Here is a 20,604-nt window from a genome sequence, read left to right as displayed (position 1 = left end):
GAAAGCTTGATAAGTAGTGGAGCAATATTGCAAGCATCTCTCTTTCTGCCTCACTTTCTCTTTCTCAGCCTCTATCAAAAGAAACGGGGTGAAAATGGCCTCATGGCAAACTGGGAGTATGGATCCACAAGTCAATGCCCATGATCAGCGGGGAAGCAATTACAGAAGCCAGACCTCCCACCTTCTGCAACCCACAATGACCCTGGGTCCATGCTCCCAGAGGGATAGAGAATGGGAGAGCTATTGGGGAGGGGATGGGATATGGAGATTGGGTGGTGGGAATTGTGTGGAGTTTTACCTCCTCCATCCTATGAATAAATAAATAAATAAATAGAAAATGGCCTCATGGAACAGTGGTGGAATTGTGCAAGCGCTGAGCTCCAGCAATAGCCTTGGTGGCAAAAATAAGTGAGTCAATACAAGTTAAAAAGATAAAATTATTCTCCACCTAGAGATTTTTTACCAAATAAATAAATAAATAAATAACTTGTATAGTCATGGGTCCTTTGGAATATAACTAAAACAGGTCTACTAGCTATCTACAAAATGGAGATGCCCCAAATCTTCATCTGCACTATTCCAACCTTTAGGCTCATGATTAGTCAACAATCTGTTTGGCTTTATATGTTAACTCTTTATTCAGCCACCAGGTTCCAGATGCTAACATGATGTCACCAGGCTTCCTAGGAAGATGACTCCACCAATGTATCCTGGAGACCTGCCTCCCCAGAGCCTCACCCCAGTAGGAAAAGAGAGAGACAGGCTGGGAGTCTGGATCAACCTGCTAACACCCATGTTCAGCGGGGAAGCAATTACAGAAGTCAGACCTTCCATCTTCTGCACCCCATAATGACTTTGGATCCATACTCCTAGAAGGATAAAGAATAGGGAAGCTATCAGGGAAGGGGATGGGATATGGAGTTCTGGTGGTGGGAACTGTGTGGACCTGCCAACACTCATGTTCAGCGGGGAAGCAATTATAGAAGTCAGACTTTCTATCTTATGCATCCCATAATGACTCTGGGTCCATACTCCTAGAGGGATAAAGAATAGGGAAGCTATCAGGGGAGGGGATGGGATACAGAGTTCTGGTGGTGGGAATTGTGTGGAGCTGTACCCCTCTTATCCTATGGTTTTTGTCAGTGTTTCCTTTTTATAAATAAAAATTAATAAAAAAGAGAATGGAAGGAAGGGAAGGAAGAAAAAACGAAGGAAGTAAGAAGGAAGAATGAGAAGGAAAGAGTGAAGAAAGGAGGGTGGAATGTAGGAAGGAAGGAAGGAAGGAAGGAAGGAAGGAAGGAAGGAAGGTAGGAAGGTCAATCAAGGTTTATCTGAGACTCAAAGAAGCTTGAAAAAATGTGATTTCAGAGGCAGGTGTGTGTGTGTGTGTATGTGTGTGTGTGTGTGTGTGTGTGTGTGTGTGTGCAGATGCTCCAAAATTCAGAGAATCTGTCTTGCATGTATTATACAGACAAATGTGGTCCCCCAGATATGTTATCAAAATTGCACCTAAAGAAAGGGAGAAGAGGAAGTAGTGAGGCAAGACGCAGAGGCAGGAGAGATGGGGAAGGGAAACACAGAAACCAAAACTGACCAAAGTAAACTAAAAGTCTTGAGTAAACATATTAAAAAATAATCAGAATACATAAAAGGCTTCTTTTTGAAAATACAGAGTCAGAGTGAACATTGTTTGGCAAGAGAGACCTAGGGCAATCTAGGGAGACCTACACCATGATGGAGGAACTGTTCCTCCCAGCTGGTCCAGGGCCCTTTTCATTGAGCACTGACATTTGAGACAAGTTCTTATGAAGTCTACTTTTTCTTCCCCAAAGTATCCTACTTTGAGTAATGAGCCATACAAAACTCCTCTCCCCACCCCACTCTCTCCCCACTAAACTTCCTCTGGCAGAAATGAAGTGGGAAGTCAACACCAAGAAAAGTTCTAAGGGAGGAAGGTGAAGAGAAGCAATGGCTAGAGAGACACTGAGAGAAAAAAACAAAAAACAGAAGAGCTGCTGTGTGGGACCTTGTCATCAACTCTGGCAAATGCAGATCAGCTTAGCAGGACTGTTGAAAGAAAAGTCTAGAGTTTTAAGGGTGGATGGAGGAGAGCAAGAAGCAAACCAAGAGGAGACCAAGCAACTGAGTGCTAGCTAGAGATTTTCTCCACCCCCCAACACACGCCCCCCACCCCCTGTTTGTGGGGGTTCAGGGTGGTGATCAGGAAGTGTAAAGAGGACTAAAAATGACCATCCTTGCTTCTACCCACTCCAGAGGCACACACAGGCACAGTCTGGTCTCACCTCCCCCTGCCCTAGGACTCTCAGACTCCAGCTGCCTGGACCCAGCCTTTCCACCAGGTCCCTCCCCCACCCCAGTGGCCACATACCAGACTGTCTGCCCCTGTGGTTTCACAGGCTTCCACACATCAGCCAGAGTCTGTGAGGGCTGCTTCAGTGCATCACTTCAGAGGCCTCTCCTGAATTTTAACTGGATGCGAATGCTTTGTTGCGAAAGGCAAAAAGTAAATGTCAAGGCCAAGTTCAAAAGGCCAAGGGATTTCTAGCAAAGTGTTCCCTCCACATAGGGGGAAAGGAATGGAGGGGGGTTAAATACCACCAGCACTGGGGTCTTGGGTAGTGAGAATTTCAGAAACTCAGTCCAGTGGGTTTCTGCCACCATATTGAATTGAGTCCTAGACCTAGATGATTTTCTCTCTCTCTCTCTAAAATTTTCTGTTAACATCCTGTCCTTAGGTCTCTCCAAATGTGATCCTAGTTAGAGGCACAGTCTTCAAGGGGTTTTCTAGTCAAAATGAGATTGGTACAGGCCAGGGAGATAATTCAACATTTAGAGCACAGGACTGTCATATTTGAGGCCCCTGCCTCAATCCCACACTTGCCAAAGCTGAGGTGTGTTCTGGTCTAGGTCTCCATCTCTTTCTCCCAACAATAAAAAATAAAACCTTTGATAAAATGAAGTTAATAAGATGAGATCTCATGTAATACTGGTGTCTGTGTAAGGGAAGGAGTTAGAGCCCAGTGGTGGCATAACCGGTAAAGTCTTACAACTTATCATGTTTGAGGACCTCAGTTTGAGCCTGTAGCCCCCACTTGTGGGGGAAGCTTCTCCAGTAGTGAGGCAGGCTGCTGTTATCTCTATTTCTTTCTCCTTCTCTCACCTTATTTCTCTATCATAATTGAGAAAAAAATTAATTTAAAAAGAAGAGGTAAGTCCATCTCTCCAGACAATAACTTGGGGCTACTTGCATATTAGATTTCAGGCACAGGCAAAATCTAGTAAAGTCATGGGCCCCTTGGAATATACCTAAAATAGACCTACTAGCCTTTTCCAAAATGGAGACTCCAAATCTTTATCTGCAGTATTCTTGCCTTTAGGTTCATGATTAGTAAACTACTTGTTCTGCTTTCTATCTTAATTTTTTTCAGCCACCAGGTTCCAGATGCTACCATAATGCCAACTGGACCCTGCCAATATGTCCTGGAGCCTGCCAATCTACAGAGGACCCTGCCAATATGTCCTGGAGCCCCACCTCTGCAGATCCCTGCCCCACTAGGGAAAGAGAGAGACAGGCTGAGAGTATGGATTGACATGCCAATATCCATATTCAGTGAAGAAACAATTACAGAAGCCAGGCTTTCCACCTTCTACACTCATAATGATCCTGGGTCCATGCTCCCAGAGGGATAAAGAATAGGAAAGCTTTCAAGGGAGGGGATGGGATACAAAGTTCTGGTGGTGGGAATTGTGTGGAGTTGTTCCCCCTCTAATCCTATGGTCTTGTCAGTATTTCCATTTATAAATAAAAATTTTAAAAAAGATTAAAAAAAGAGCTAAACATAAAATACATTGAAAAAAAAAAGGTGGTGGGAGGGGGGAGGAATTGACACTGACACAAGTGAAAGGAGAATACATTTTGAATGTGAAGATGGCCATCCCCAAGACAGGGACAACTGTCCTGTGGCACCTTGATCTTGGACTTCCAGCCTCCAGAAATGGGAGATGATAATGTCAGTCTGATTGCTTTTCTATTTATTTTATGGAGCTGGGGCCTCATGATGTGGTGTCACTACTCCTAGCTTGCTTTAATTATTTGTTTTTACCTCCAGGGTTATTGCTGGGGCTTGGTGACTGCACTGTGAATCCACTGTTCCTGTGGCCATTTTTTCAATTTTTTTTTCTGCATAGGATAGAGAGAAATTGAGAGAGGAGGGGAAGATAGAAAAGGAGAGAGGAAGATGGACACCTGTAGACCTGCTTTACTGCTTGTGAAGCAAGTCCCCTGCAGGTGGGGAGCTGGTGTTCAAACCAGGACCCTTGCAGCAAATCCTTGTGCTTTGTACTATGTGTGCTTAACCCGGTGCCCTTCCCAAGCCCCATCCTTGAGTCCATGCTCCTTGAACTTTCTGAAAGAAGGACTAGCTAGCTGGCTCTGCACAAATAACTCCATTTTCTCAGGCCTCAGTTTCTTCCTCCACAGGCGAAGAGGCCCTGTGTTATGTTCTGAAGACCCCACCATGGCTGACTATAGAAGGCAAAGAATAACCATAAGAATGTTTTGTGTTTGGGAGCAGTAAGACTAAACTTAAGACCTTCCTAATACATACTGCATCTGAGAGAAACTGGCAAAGTAGGGTGACCCTAGTTTCTTGAGTGAAATCATTTCCAAGAGGGGCATAATGTCCAGCTCCACCCACCATATCCTCACAGAATTTTCTCTGCCTTGACCTTTTTGAACATCCAAATCTGACAGACTCCAGCACCAAAGCAGCTTGATGTATTATATTTGGGCAAAGAATTTAATCCTTCAATACAGAATTCCAGAATCTCTTCCCTTGAGTCAGTGGGGGAGACAAAGGGAGGGACGTGCTTGTTAAAATATCTCTGCTACCAGGAAAGGAAGACAGGGAAATATCTCTGTAGACTTTTTTTTTTTTTTAACTGCTGTAGGCCTGGATTCTCCTTCTATCTTTCACTTGAATCATCTCCTGCGTCAGTCATGTAAGAGATGGTGTTTCGCCCTGCTTCCTTATATGGCAGGGAATGACACTGAGCTTGTCCATTTCAACGGCAGCGTGGCTCCCTGACACATAATAATGATAGGTTATGGAAACCTCCTGCTCTGGTTTCCATCGGTTTCCAGAAAGGTGATGCAAAACAGACAGCAGTGGAGAAAGAGAAGGGGGTGGAAGTCAGGGAACAGATTGGGATCCAGCTCTGCTATTTGCTAGTCCTGTGATGTTGGGTGAATTCTTCCATGTACTTTATTGCCCTAGAAGTCATATGAAACTTGAAAAGTGCCTGCCACCCAGCAAGTCTGCCAGCAAGGTAGCAGAGTGAGCTCACTCTTCTCTATGTCCTTAACAAGCAAGGGCTCAAGATAGCTAGCAATGCATTTTGAGTCAAGTTCCTCCTCAAGTTCAGTTCTTTTTTTTCCTAGATGATAGGTAGATGATAGATAGATAGATAGATAGATAGATAGACCGACCAACCAGAGCACTACTCAACTCTGGCTTATTGTGCTGCTGGGTATTAAACCTAGAACTTTAGAGACTCAGACAAAAATGACTTTTGTATAACCACTATGTTATCTCTCCAGCCCACCTTACGCTCAAGTCATAGAACTGGAAATCTCAGATCAGATCCTTGATTTCATGATACTGATATTCTAGAAGTGTAAGTGCAACTTATAAATGTGACTACAACTAAACAACAAATTATTTTGATGGCCTCTCTTCTATTGAAACTAATATGTGTAAATGTTTGATAATAAGGTCTGGGGAAGAGAGTATGATTTCTAGCATTTGCTGATTACTATGGTATAAATTCTTCTTCCCTCATAGTTGATCTCAGGCTGCCAATATGACATCAATGAACAAAGAATTGGGAAGAGAGGTTCTATTACACAGCAATGTACTGTTTCTCTCATGTAGATACTAAAGATGCAAGTAATCCCAACAGGATTGATGGTAGTAAAGTATTAGAAGAGAATGTCTTTGGAATATTTACTACTTTGGTTTTTAATATAATTTATAGTAAATTTAATCTAGTGTAATTTCTAATGATAGATATGTTTAGCAACTGATGCTCAAAATCATGATCACTTAACAATTGGTTTTTGAGAGTCATGCTGAGTTGATTCCACACAATAGGGTCTAGGATATATAGAGAGGGAGAGAGTGGCTGTGGTATCTTTACAAAGATGTGGGTCTTAATTCCTTTTTGGCTGTTCTTCTCTGGCAAACCTTGTTTTCTTATACACAGAGGAAGCACAGCTCTCTAAATCAAATAGCCTCAGTACAAATATAGTAACAATCTGGCATTCTTACTGGACCAAGTCACTCATGCAGAGAGAAATTTTTAGCTCCACAATCCTCAGTCAATATAATTTATGTTCGGGGTGCTCTGAATATGGTAGTATTTCTGACTTAACACAGAGGATATAACTCTTGACTACTAAGTAAAGAAAGACCCAAAGACATGGATTTTTGATTCTTCATGCAAGTCTTTCCATGTACCCAAGCTTCTTGTCTCCTACAGGTTTCTGACAGGACCACCCAGGGAAGTCAGAGACTAAAATGACCCCAGTCTCACAGGAGATGGGGGTGGTACAGACAAAACTTCTTCCTTTTTCTCACTTAGAATATGCACATCCCTTACCACAAATTGAAGAACAGAGAAAAACACCTTCTGTTTTTCCTAGTAAGCTAAATATCTAAAGTAACCAATCCTTGAGACATTTTAGGGACACAAGTACTTACAGAGGGATTTTTTCCACCTCCATTCACTCCTCCTCTAAGCCTGAATTTCACTTAGTAATGGTGGTTGGAACAGGAAATGGAAATACCATGAGAAATTTTAGTCTTGCCACATTTCCAATGGGTTACAAAAGAATTAGCTGGAAATCTCATCAGAAGCTTGACCTTAAAGGGTAGATAGCTTTGTGCCCAGAATTAAAGAGGATGGGAAGAAAGTGGGAGGGGTTTTCCAATATGTATTCTAGCTCTTCAGGAGAGACTCTTAGTATGAAATACACAACTGCAACTTTTTTTTTTTGAAATCAGTTATTCAAAACTAAACAAATAGACTTCTGGGAAATAAATAACTTCATATATCAACTGTAAGCTAATTTCTATTTAGATGGACATAGGTACCTCTGAGACAATATGTCTTAAAAGAATCACCAGGGAGTTTTTTTGTTTTTGTTTTGTTTTGTTTTTACAAACTACAGATGCTAGACTTCTCTCTAGACTTACTGAATTAGAAGCACTAAAGGAAGAGCTTCAGGGATGTATATTTTCAGAAAAAAAAAAAAAAAGACTGACTAAAACTCTGGTTAAAGTCACTAGAAAGCTGGCAACTCTATTTTCATAGTATAATCCAAATCTATGAACCACTGTAATGTTTCTTCTTGCAATCTGGTGTACTGAACGAGGTTAGCAGCATGGCACTTGGAAACAATGTATTCTGGAATCACGTTTGCCAATAATTAATCAGGTGACTTTTTGCACATCACCTTTCTTTCATTCAACAGATAATTGTTGGGTTACAGTGATGTGCACCGTATATTCTGCACAGTATATACAGGGGATACACTGATTAAAACTAAAATGCGGGGGGTTGGGCGGTGGCGCAGTGGGTTAAGCGCACATGGCGCAAAGCGCAAGGACCGGCGTAAGGATCCGGGTTAGAGCCCCCGGCTCCCCACCTGCAAGGGAGTCGCTTCACAGGCGGTGAAGCAGGTCTGCAGGTGTCTATCTTTCTCTCCCCCTCTCTGTCTTCCCCTCCTCTCTCCATTTCTCTCTGTCCTGTCCAACAATGAACAACATTAACAATGGCAATAATAATAACCACGGGGCTACAACAACAAGGGCAACAAAGGGGGGGGGGGCGGGGGAAATGGCCTCCAGGAGCGGTGGATTCATGGTGCAGGCACCGAGCCCAGCAATAACCCTGGAGGAAAAAAAAAAATAATAAAATGCTTCCTGATCTTTTTGTTATTTTTATGTTTATCTTTTTCTACTCTTTTGGGGCAGGGGGTGGGGTTAACAGTTTATAATACAGTTGTTGACACATAGGTACAGCCTCTCGTCTTCCCATAGTAGGTATCTGCAAAATACTCTCCCTCCCAACTTGGGTCCTATACCACCATCACACCAGAAACCCAGAACCCATCCATCCCATCTCTTTCCCTCATTCCCCAGACTCCTTTGCTTTGGTGCAAGACACCACACCTAGTCCAAGTTTGACATTATATTTTCCATTACTGTTCTTGATTATTAGGTTCCACTTATGTGTGAGATCATTCAATATTTGTCCTTCTCTTTCTGGCTTATCTCACTCAATGTGAGACCTTCAAGTTCTGTCCAAGATATGGCACAGGTTTTCTGCTCTTATTGACCAATAAGGTGGGTAGCCATTGATCAAAGAAACAAGTATGTACGTCCCATCTGAGTAAATGAACATTAGGTCACTGGCTCTTCTTAATTTTTTTTTTTCAAATTACTGCTTAAACTTTAAATCCCTCACTGCAACCTTCTCAGTACAGTAAAATTATATGTGTTAGGTTCACTGATTGAAAACACACACACACACACACACACACACACACACACACACACAATATTAAAAGCTACTTTAATTCTGGAACTTCAGTAGTAATTTAAATAAATTAACATTTTATTTTTATAATGCACAGCATTTTGACTCCTAGTAAGTTTAGACCTAGCTTCAGTGTTCTTCCCAACACTGTGTTATATACAGAGTCCCTACCAATTGTTGGAGCTAGGAAACAAATGAAAACGTATTCTTAAGACCCTGTTCACTTAAAATGTAATGAATTTTTATAGTGCTATTGGAGATATCTAAGATCTGCAAACAATCAAATGTTCAACAGCCAGGAGGATAAGGAAGTTGTTTATTTACACAATGACATACTGCTCAGCTGTGAGAAAAGATGTGATCTTGTCTTCTGTTACAGCATGAATAGAACTGGAAAGAATCGTGTTAAGTGAAATGAGCCAGAAGGATAAATACTGATTGATCTCTTTCATACGTGGGGCTTAAGATGTATAGCAGGGAGTTGGGCTGTAGCGCAGCAAGTTAAGTGCACGTGGCATGAAGTGCAAGCAAGGATCAACATAAGGATCCTGGTTCAAGCCCCTGGCTCCCCACCTGTAGGGGAGTTGCTTCACAGGCAGTGAAGCAGGTCTGCAGGTATCCCCTCTCTGTCTTCCCCTCCTCTCTCCATTTCTCTCTGTCCTATCTAACAAGATGACAACAATAAAAAAAAAGGGGGCAACAAAAGGGGAAATAAATAAATATTTTTTTAAAAAGATGTATAACAAGGGAAATTCAGGGTAAATCATGAATGAACTGTGACCTATTTTAACAGACTCAAGGATTCAAAAGGGGAGGGCAAAGGAGATTTAAAGGGAGTTTATGGTAGATGGAGTGTACAGTTTGGTGGTGGGTGAGGTACGCTAATACGTATTTTGGGGACATGTGAAACTGTACTTCGGTGACAACAACAGTCTTGTAGGACAAAATTTTCTCAATACATTTTTATTTATTCATTTATTATATCATTATTTATATATATTTATTATTGGATAGGGACTGAGATAAATTGAGAGGGGAAGGGAAGATAGAGAGGGAAAGAGAGAGAGATACCTACAGCCCTACTTCACCACTTGCCAGGCTTTCCCTCTGCAGGTGGGGACCAGAGGCTTGAACTTAGGTCCTTGAGCACTGTAATGTGAGTGCTTAGCCAGGTGTGCCACCACTTGGCTCTTATTAATACTTTTTTTATTTTAATTTTTTTTTGCCTCCAGGTTTATCGCTAGGGCTTGGTACCTGCGCTATGAATCCACTGCTTCTGGAGGCCATTTTTCCCATTTTGTTGCCCTTATTATTGTTGTTGCTGTGATTGCTGTTGTTGTTGGACAGGACAGAGAGAAATCGAAAGAGATGGGGAAGACAGAGAGGGGGAGAGAAAGATAGACACCTGCAGACCTGCTTTACCGCTTATGAAGCGACCTCCCAACCCCTGCAGGTGGAGAGCCAGGAGCTGGAACTGGAATCCTTATGTTGGTCCTTGCGCTTTGTGCCATGTGATTAACCCACCACGCTACTGCCAAGCCCAATATTAATTTTTCTAAAGCATGAATTTATTGATTCAGTTTTGCTGCTTTGAGAAACATGACCATCTTTTTTCTCCACATAAAAGTACTCCAAATATTTGAAGACATCCTTGTGGTTCCTACATTTTTTTTTTCCTCCAGGGACCTGAGAACAGATCCCTCTCTGTTGCCATATTCTGTTCTTCTGACTTTTCTCCTGCCTTTGGCACTTGTCCTGGATGTCAGTGTCTGCCCACCCAAGGATTGAGGTTTGAACTGAACATGCTTCTTCTTCTTCTTCTTCTTCTTCTTCTTCTTCTTCCTCTTCTTCTTCTTCTTCTTCTTCTTCTTCTTCTTCTTCTTCTTCTTCTTCTTCTTCTTCTTCTTCTTCTTCTCCTTCTCCTTCTCCTTCTCCTTCTCCTTCTCCTTCTCCTTCTCCTTCTATTTTATTCCCCATAACTGACATCAAAACAGGTGCTCAATAAATGCAATATGACATTGCAAGTATGTCAAGACTTGAAACTTTCAATGATTAGACATAATCTAGCTTTCATGAATCAGCCTTCTAAAGAACTATAATTTACATGGGGATACAATGCTTTTCATTTATTGCAATGGAATCATTATTTATTGAATATTACAAATTGTCGTTACTTTAGAAGGAGCCATATCACACCTCTGACACACATGAAGTTTCTTGCCAACAAAAATACTCAAGTGCTTTTCTTTAGAATCTTTTTGAGACAGCTGATTCTTCTCTTTGTTAATTTTCAGTGGAACAAACTACCAAACTAATCTACCCTAACATTGACTCATGGGACCATGCCAATGTTGTCATCAAGTATGGCATAACCTTAAAATTGAGTATTTGCCTCTCTAGGAATACAATCACATAAAATTCAAATGATATTCATGGATAACTGTCCAGCATTTCAGTTAATTTATTCTCCATGCCCAGCTTCCTTCCTGCAAGACTTTTTTCCCCCTCTTTGCCAAGAGCTGACCACTGACAGACCCACTGGTAGTTAAAGCTCATCTAGAGTTAATTTATCCATTAACCTTTGATGTCCCCTCTTGCTAAGGGATTTGCCAAACAAAGACAACACTTATTAGCTGATCCTAGTATATCTCCTTTCAGAATTAGACCAGAAAACAAAGAAGAAAATTACCAGTGGACAACAGCCACCTGTGGCATAGTGAGTGGAAGCCTGCTGAGCTGACGTTGACATACCTTCATTCTAACCTCATTCTCTCTGGACTCTGGCTCTATTTGGCCTTCTTTCTTAGATGTCCTTGTAAACCTCCCCCCCCTTTTTATGTTCCCACATGTCTTCTAATTCTGTCTTTTTTTGAGCTACTGAAGTTTATTAATATGCCCCGACTGCTATGCCAAGTACTCTCACAGATATCAGGGTACCTATCCATGCAGAGACTTTCTAAGTAAAAAATTGAGGTCTAAATCTCCTCCTTATTCTGTTGGCTTTCTTCTTTGTTTACTCAAATGTAATTCACATGTTAAGCTATTGTGCTTTGTAACAATAATCTGGCTTGCTATCTCCTGATGCCAAACGGAACCAATGTCCTTGATCCTTGGGTCCACTGGGCAATCTGCCTTGGTCCTGTTCACTTCTAGCAGGTGAAATTGGCCTGGTTCCCCAGCAAGGCATCATGGGACAAGCCAGAGGGAATGTTACATGTGGGTGTAAAGGAAATTGATTACATATTCCTGCATCGTATGTCTCTCTCCCAGTGAAATGATTTCTTCAAGGTCAAATGTTTTCATCTATATGTTCACAAAGCAGTGCCAGAAGCCTTAGGAAATGCTTGAAAAGTAATTTATCATTAGGTTATCACTGATATACATTTTTTTAAAAAGGCATGTTACTAATATGAGTGCTTACTAAGATTATTCAGTGGAATATCAAGTACCTAAAATTTAAAAAATTATTTTCCAGCTACTCAGAAATTTTTTTAAAATATTATTTTTGGTAGAACTAGGACCTCAGCCAAGTGCAATTTTGCTTCTCCAGACATCAGAGAGAGAGAGAGAGAGAGAGACAGAGTGAGAGAGTGAGATCGCAACATCCATCACTGCTTCCTTTGTTGCCATAGCACCTTCATGCGGTACTTGGGTTTGAACCTGCCATGTGCACAAGGTAATGCAGGCACCCTATCCAGTGACCTCTATCTCCAACACAGCAATCCTTTTACTGAACTTTTATTATTCTGGTGTTTTGTTAGCCCACACTACAGCGGTCACTCCTGACTTCTCCAGCCCTTATAATCTCTCTCACTCTCTCATCTCTTTTTAATTGAGGTCTGAGGAGCTCATCTCCTTTATTCCTTCCAAAGACTCTGAAGAAACAGAAAAAGAGTGTTCCATTCATGTTAATTCTATCCACTCTTGACCCCAGTAGGAGTTAGACTTTACTTCATGGGGACCAGCTGATGGCTCGCCCAGTGGAGCACATACATACCACACTGAAGAACTGTGATGGGAGTGGAGTTCAAGATTCTGAGACCCCCTAAGCTCTTTTATCACATGGAGATTCTCTTGCCTCTGACAGCAACTTTAACACAGGGAAGAATGAGACAGAGCCAAGCACATGCATTGCCTCTTCCTCCCAGTTCAGAGTCACCTGTTGCTTCTTGTCCTCCTCACACAATGCTGGTCAATTGTGAATGACCCATCACCACGGAAATGGCTCTGATTACTATCTGTCTGCTATATCTGTTCCCTTACTGCCTCAGAAAGTGAAGAGAACTACCTCTCCATGGGGTACATCTAGACTTAACCCCTTTGCTATTCTCTGGATCTTACTCAAGTACTCAATAGACTATTGCAAATAGTCAGTGTTGGGTCAGGAAAGTGCTATTTGTCTCAGGGGCAGGGGAGTTAGAACAGTTGGTAGAGGAAGAGGAGGGGTATTTAGGAAGTTGGGGATGCTACCAGGAAGCAGGTACAGTGGAGCCAGCTGGGACCTCTAAACACTAAAGCAAATGGAGGTGAGAGGCCAGATGCATGGAGCAGGAACCACAGCCAGGTGCTCCTGATTACCTCACCCTCCCAACATGGCCCAAACTTGACATGCTGGGATTAGTTCCATGTTTTTGGCTGGAGGCAGAGAAGCTGCCTCATTTACTACGGCCTTTCTGTTGTCAGCACCTTGTCAGTGGTCTTCTGTTCAACTGGATCTTCAGATTTCCTGGTTTCTGGATGTAGTCTTATGCCACTGAGCTCCCATTTTATTTGGCCTCATAATATATATGTCCTCTTGGTCTTGTATTACTAAAGACAATATTTTTGAAAAATACTGATTACACCGGTATTTCCTAGACTCGGACTCAGGGTTCTAGAAAGAATTAGAACATAGGAGGTTCTACTAATGGTGCCTCAGATATGAGTAAAGACAGATGATTAGAGATACTAGGTAAGAATGGAGAGAGAATTCCAGACAAGATAAGCATGATGCCCAGAGGACTCACTGCAGAGAGTTTGGGAGATATAGCCTACAGGGGGTGAGTGAATGATTACATTTCATTTGTACATTTTTTTAATTAGTCATTTTTTAATTTTCATGAATGTTAAGGTAGTGGGGTATGGAGGAAGAGAAAGACTAGAGCACTGCTCAGGTCTGGCACATAGGGTGCCAGGAACTGAACCTGAGACCTTTAACCCCTAAGAAATGCAAGTCTTATGTTCTAATGCTGAACTACCTCTCCATCTCTTCAGTTAAACATCTCAACCACACTAGGAGGTAGAGAAATATAAGAATGTCCATTTAGTGGTCCTGGAGGTGGCACAGTGGATAAAGTGTTGGACTCTGAAGCATGAGGTTCTGAGTTCGATCCCTAACAGCACATATACCAGAGTGATGTCTCTTTCTCTCCTCTCTCTCTCTCTCTCTGTCTCTCTCCCTACCCCTCTCACTATTAAATAAATAAAATATTAAGAAAAAGAATGTCCATTTTACAGATCAGGCTAAAGAACTAATGACTTCTTCCTCCTATGTGTTCATTATTTGTGGAACAACCACTACTGGGATCAAACGCTATTCACTGGGCTCCTGAATCTAACTTGAGTTATAAATGGGTGTGTGTGTTTATGTGTGTATTTATTCATTGGGGAGAGAGAGAGAGAGAGAAGACTGGCCAGAGATCTGTTCTGGCATATGCATTGCTAAGAGCCAAACTAGGTGTCCCATGCTAGCAAGTTTCATGCTCTACTCACTGAGCCACCTCCTGGACCACAAGAATTCCTTTAAATTACCCAACTTCTCACACTCCATGGGCATTTTTCCAAGAACAAACTTGGGTTAACTTGACAGATGAAGGACTTGCAGTAAGGAGCTAGTGGTTCTATTTTTGGGCTCAAGAAAGAATTTAGCCAGAAAACTCTTCTTTAAAGGCTGACAATTCCTTGGCAGCATCTTTCCAACCTCCTCCTCAGTCCTATTATGCTATTTGCATACCACTTTGTCAGCATGTTCCCCTGTCCTCCCTCTATGGCCTCACCCCACCACATTTCTGAGACATGTGACAGGCTGCTGCTGGAAGATGGGAAAGGAGTTAATCCCTTTTCATGCCCATACTCAAGTCACCTTTCTGTCTTGCTAAAGAACAACCTCTCAGTAACAATGCTGCCATAAAAATAACAAATGGAGGCAGCTACCAGTGTTTTTAAGACTATGTTTTTTCCCACTGAAATATATTTTACTCATCAGAACAGAGACCGCCCAAGCTGAATTCTAGAATTTCCATGACTGGACACATATCAAATCTATGCTATTGGCCCCAGAGCAGGAGACCCTCAGGCCTATGTTAGGAGCTGATTAGAATACTCTCCTCACTGTCAAGGCATACTTTTCTATAATTCTGGCCTTCTGTTCAACTGGATCTTCAGATTTCCTGGTTCCTGGATGTGGTCTTATACCATTGAGCTCCCATTTTATTTGGTCTCATAATATGTATGTCCTTTTGGTCTTGTATTACTAAAGACAACATTTTTGAAAACTACTGATTACACTAGTATTTCCTGGACTCTGGGACTCCGGGTTCTAGAAAGAATTAGAATGGAGGAGGTGCTGCTACTCATGGGTCCTCCGATATGAGAAAAGACAGGTGATTAGAGATACTAGGTAAGAAGTGGAGAGAGAATTCAATCACAGTTTAAACGTGGTTATCTTTCAGGCAAGGGCTGTATATTTATTTAAAACAATCACCTGTGTGTGAACTATTTAAATTGCACATTCTGCTGACTTTCAACAATGGAAGCAACCCTGCAGGGGTATCTTTGGATTGACCCATTATGCATTTCTTGTGTGCACACTAATCGATGTTTTACTAGTGACTTTTCACCCTAGCCTAGTGCCACCATGTCTCTAGTAAATGATTTGAACAAAATGAACGTTTTCAGACTGAAGTTCTTTGTTGGTTTCTTTGCCACTTGAAGTCATCACGGGAACTCAGTGCCTGCACACTTTCACTGATCCAGGGATCCAGGGACGATTTTTGTTTTAATAGAGGTGAGAGACAGAGTGGGTCTGGGTAGAGAAACAGGCAAATAGAAGGACACCTGAAGCTTCCATTGCCCATGACACCTCCCCAAGTGCAGGTGGGGAGTGGGGCTTGAATGTGAGTCCTTGGTCAAGGTAATGTGTGTTATTTACTGGAGGAGTGACCCTCTAGCCCCCACCTTACACTGAATCTTCAGTGTCTTCATTTTACCTCCCTTCTTAGAAAGATGTGTTTTAGCTTATATTTAATAGGAAGAAAGCAAAACATCAAGGAAAATACCCAGTCCTCCTGATCTGTCACTATACAGAGCAGAGCATTTTGAACTTTATTTAAAAAATGCGTCGTGGTTATTGGGGGTGATGGTGGTGGGGAGTACATGAGGGTAGGAGAGCTGTGGTAGCCAAGTTTGAGAGATTCAGAGATGCTAGTTTCAAAATGGAATTTATCCTCAAATCCCAAGATTACAGATTTCCTTCCAAACTGCATCCCCTACATGGTTTTGCGAATAGTTGAAGGGGAAAAAAAAGCTCTCCATATTTTGATTGACATTAAAAATACTGTGAAAATAGTTTGGAACTTGATCTCTTCAAGGGAAGGAGAACAATCAAACTATAGCTTTTTGCCTGCAGCCTTTCTCTCACACTTACTGAGAACTGTTCCAGGGCAAGAAATTCACAGGGAATTCCGTTCTCATATATCACTTCTAGAAGGAGGGGGAGACATTCTCAAGAAAGTTATCCCCAAACTTCTAAGGACAAAAAAAAATGATTATTTAATGAGTCTCAACACAAAACTGCCTCATTTCATGGAGTAAAATCAAACTGAATCAGTCCATTGAAACTAGAGACCTTTAATATTTGGAGTTTGTTTTTTGTTGTTGTTTTTTTTTTGAAAAGAGAGAGAGAGAGAGAGAGAGAAATTACCATTGGGTTTACTTTGCTATTGTCCCAGTTTTCACTTAGCTTCTACCCCTACATGCCTACTTTTGCCAGACAGTAGAACTTGACTATTTGAGTTTACGAATCCAGCTGCTAACAGGATGTACCTATGAATACCAAGTACTTTGTTCTCATGGACTGTTCTTCACTTTATTTTTTGGTTACAGCACTAAAACTCTCTCACACCCCTACAAGCAAGGACTCTTTCTAAAAGGAATTCCAGGCTATCACCCACTAACTGTCTTATACTAATGTTTGAGATGCCCCAATGGTCTGACTCTCTTGAAATGAATGCTTCTTTCCCTTTCTGGAAGACTCTTTCAACTCACACTTTTCCACATCTCTACTCACACTCAGTCACATTTGCAAAGGGAGAATGAAAACCTTCAACAAATCCTGGGAAGGCATCATAATAGTTATATAAAAAGATTTTCATGCCTCAGGCTCTGAAGTCCCAGGGTTAATGGTCAACAATAAATAAATCAGAACTGAGCAGTGCTCTAGGGGAAAAAAAAAGTAAAAAAAAAAATCATTTAGTAGGATATAAAAACCAATCTCTACAAACACACCCACTAACACAAGCATTCAGTCAATAGTAAGTTTTACAGGAAACAGATTATGATAAGCATCTCTTCTGTTTTAGCAAAGATCAGGAACCCACCCAGTGCTAAGTGCCAGAGTTTTTTCTAACTTTGACACTCTTTCCTTGCAGTTCTAGATGTCTCACCTACTGATCAGCAGAATAAAATGAAACACGGAAATGCCTTTAACTGAGAACCAGCCTAAAAAGTGGCTCTTTATTTTATTGTATTTATTTTTTAAAGCAAATCCTTTCTAATCTCTGATCAGAAAAGATACAGGAGAAACTGCCCGTGTGAGCAGACTGACTACTGAAAGCTGGCCTATAGCTCTCTACTCTCTAGCTCCCAGGTATAATCCCACCGCAGCCCAAACAAAAGGCTGTCCTACCCAAATCTTCTGGACCCTGGAGTCTCAGTCTCCATCTCTGCTTTCCACTCTCCCCAACGTTCACAACAAAACTTGAAATCTCCATCCTTTTGGTCTCTCAGAACATCTGCAGGGCAGCGGAGCTCAGTCTGGCTCTGTGAATTTGCATGACTTCAAAAGCCTTCCATATCTCCAGTTCCCCTGGTCAGAAATACTGCCAACCCCTGAGAAATTCCTCCTCACCATCTTGGTGCCTTACCTTGCAGGCTGAAACTTCTTCCCCCAGGAAATTAAATCAGAAAGGAAGGACTGGTTTCTTCAAGCAGGAGCTCAGCAAGAGGGCAGGCAAGCAAGCAGTGGAATACACACTGCTCTATTCAATAAAACTTCAGACCGCCCTTCCTTAGCTCCTCCCAGAAGTCCATGCTAAGTGAATACATATCCCCTGTGTTTACAGTCTGCGGGCGGTGGTATGCATTGTCCTGTTGCTTTTTTCTTTTCTTTTCTTTTCTTTTTTTTTCTAATAAGCAGTCAGTGATGACACCCCAGCTGAGGTGGATGCAGCCTGCCTGTGGGGATGCCTGTCATTCCCTAGGCATGCTCAGGAAATCACTCATCAGGAAAACCGAGACCCGAAGAGCTCTGAAACTGCTTGCTGGCTGCCAAAACCAGCCTGCTCCATGCCCTTTTTTGGTTATCCTTTGCAGGGCCTCTGGAAGTGAATCGATTGTCAGGAACAATCATAAGAAATGTTAATCTTGGAGAGAGAAAGAGAGAAGGGGAGCGAGGCTGTCTTGTGGAACTTGGAAAAGAAAGCAGAGTCTCTTGTAAGAAAAAGTTAACAGCCCATCTGTTTATTGGAGTTGGGGGTGGGGAGGGCTTTTCATTGAGGGAGCCTTAAGAGTGGACTTCCTTTCAAAGTGTCAGTGTAGACACAGTGACAGGAAGGTGCTTCAAATTTCTGACACCTGAAATGGCCAGGAACCTGACTTAATGCACAGGCTAAATTCTATCTTGAAGAGGTCCTGCCCTCACTGAATTGTATCTACATGTATTATAAACGCAACTAACAATAACAAAACTGGGCAGAATAAACTCAGTGGCATAACTCAGCTAGGTAAGGACCTACGAGGTGTATGTTCTCATCTGGTTTCTATATCTCTCTCTTTCCCCCTTTCTCCCTTTGTTTTCCTTGGATTTGCTAGAAACTGAAATGCAGAGAAGGCATGAGCAGATCTAGCAATTACTACAAGAGGTTGGTGTGTGTGTGTGTGTGTGTGTGTGTGTGTGTGTGCGCGCGCGCGCGTGTGAGTGTCTGTGTGTACACAGAGTCGTTTTCCTGCAAAAGTAACCACTACATTTTAGTAGCTTCTTGGAGGGGCTCTGACTATTGGTCGGATGAATGCTAAGAGAGGGTCAAAACTGGAGGTGCTGCACTGAGATGAAGTCACCTGGCCCACATGTGTGTACAAGCCATGGTTTTGTACTTCCTGATACAGAATCATTCCAGGAGACAGCCAAGACTACACAACAAAACATTACTTCTGAGTCCTTTCTGTCAGATGTGGGGTTAGGTGTCAGTTGATGCCAACTATCTGCTATGTATTTGGAGACTTTTATTACTGACCCAGTGTTAAAATATTTGTCCTGGCTAATCATATGTATAGAAATTCAGTGTTTTTTCGGGGGTGGGGTGGGGTGGGGTGGGGTGGGAAGAAACAGAGAGGAGAGGAGAGACACTACAACACTATTCCACCAACTAAGAAACACTCCCTGTTGCTACCCATGGTACTCCCACGGATGTTGAACTTGAACTCTGGGCCTGATAAACAGCAGAGTGTGTTATCTGTTAGCTGAGCTCTCTTCCAGCTCCTATGCCTTTCCTCCACTTAGAATATCTGATTTAGGAATAATCTGTTCTTAGTAAAATGCTCCTGAGCTTTGGAGACTTGGGATGTGACAGAGACACCCAGACAGCTCTTCAGAGTTACCAACTGACCCACAGGCATCACTATCAGCTCTCCACTGATCTCTTTCTTGGGATGGCTACTCTGTTCCCTGTTCCAAACTACCACTGATGCATACCCCCCTCACCCCTACTGCACCCCCTTTTACAGTTAAGGCTGCCAGCCAGAAGAAGTGAGTTCAGGCAGCACAAGTTAGAAAGCCAAATGTACTTTCTCAGGGGAACGCAATAAATCCTGCCTGGTGGGAATGGAAGAGGCAAGGCTGAATTTCAGGAACACCATGGCTCAGCCAGGCATCTGTGGAGCACCACTGTGCATCAAATGTCCTTATGGGAACATGTTTTCTGATCCCAAATATATGATTTAGCAATAAAATTTAGGAGTAGAGCCAGTTTTCACTGGTGAGAGGAGGGACATCCCCCCTAGCCAAACAGGTTGTAAAGCTGGAATAATACTTCATGCTGAGCTTAAAGACAATAGAAGGCAGATATCATAGAGTTTGGAAAAGGACTTAGTGACATCTGTGCAGATGTGCCCCGCATTCAGAGGTATTTGGGGCCTATGAGAGCCAGCAGTCAATGAGACCTGCTTTAACACACTGTTTTCCATGGCCACTGTTGATGCTAGACAAGTGCTCTCTTTGCTTGTGTGAGTAAATGCCCTTTTTTGCCCACCAGCATCAGAGCATAATTTGCCATCTATGAAGTCAATAAATACCAGCTTTCCAAAGGAAAGAAAAATATTATCAGCAGGAAACATGGAAAGGACATACATTTTTGTATGGTTTTTGGAAGATAAATGACTAAATATTTTGTGGTTTGCTTTTAGAAAATAGAAATATGTTTCCCCAGATAAATTCGGAATGCTTCATGTCCAGGGTATATTAGCAGAGCAACCATTCTGCCTATTTGGGGAATTTGAAAGATTGTTGGGAAACTACATAATTAGAAGAATAATTAATTATACGCATTTCATATGGGATACACCATGACTTAGGAAAATGTTTTTTATTCTGTATTTTACTTTTTGTTTTAGTGAAGCAGCAATAAAATAGAAAGGGAAAGGAATAAAGAGAAAGAAAATATATGGTCT

At 42.0% G+C, this 20,604-nt stretch overlaps 1 protein-coding gene across 9 annotated transcripts in view; it reads right to left on the bottom strand.

Moving 5' to 3' along the window:
- CALD1 (caldesmon 1) overlaps positions 1-17,998 on the bottom strand; it is a 235,695-nt gene extending 217,697 nt beyond the window's left edge. For 2 of the 9 annotated variants that reach the window (XM_060196620.1, XM_060196621.1), the window contains exon 1: positions 17,805-17,995. The gene's annotated coding sequence lies outside the window, so the exon portion shown is untranslated. Of the gene's footprint in view, positions 1-17,804 lie in introns of all 9 variants that reach the window. The other 7 variants (XM_060196623.1, XM_060196626.1, XM_060196619.1 and 4 more) reach the window with 7 other exon arrangements.
- Between the last annotated feature and the right edge of the window lie 2,606 nt (positions 17,999-20,604).

Source organism: Erinaceus europaeus, chromosome 8, assembly GCF_950295315.1.
Source record: "Erinaceus europaeus chromosome 8, mEriEur2.1, whole genome shotgun sequence".
In the NCBI taxonomy this organism is placed as follows: Eukaryota; Metazoa; Chordata; class Mammalia; order Eulipotyphla; family Erinaceidae; genus Erinaceus; species Erinaceus europaeus.
This window is presented reverse-complemented; position numbering and strand designations above follow the sequence as displayed.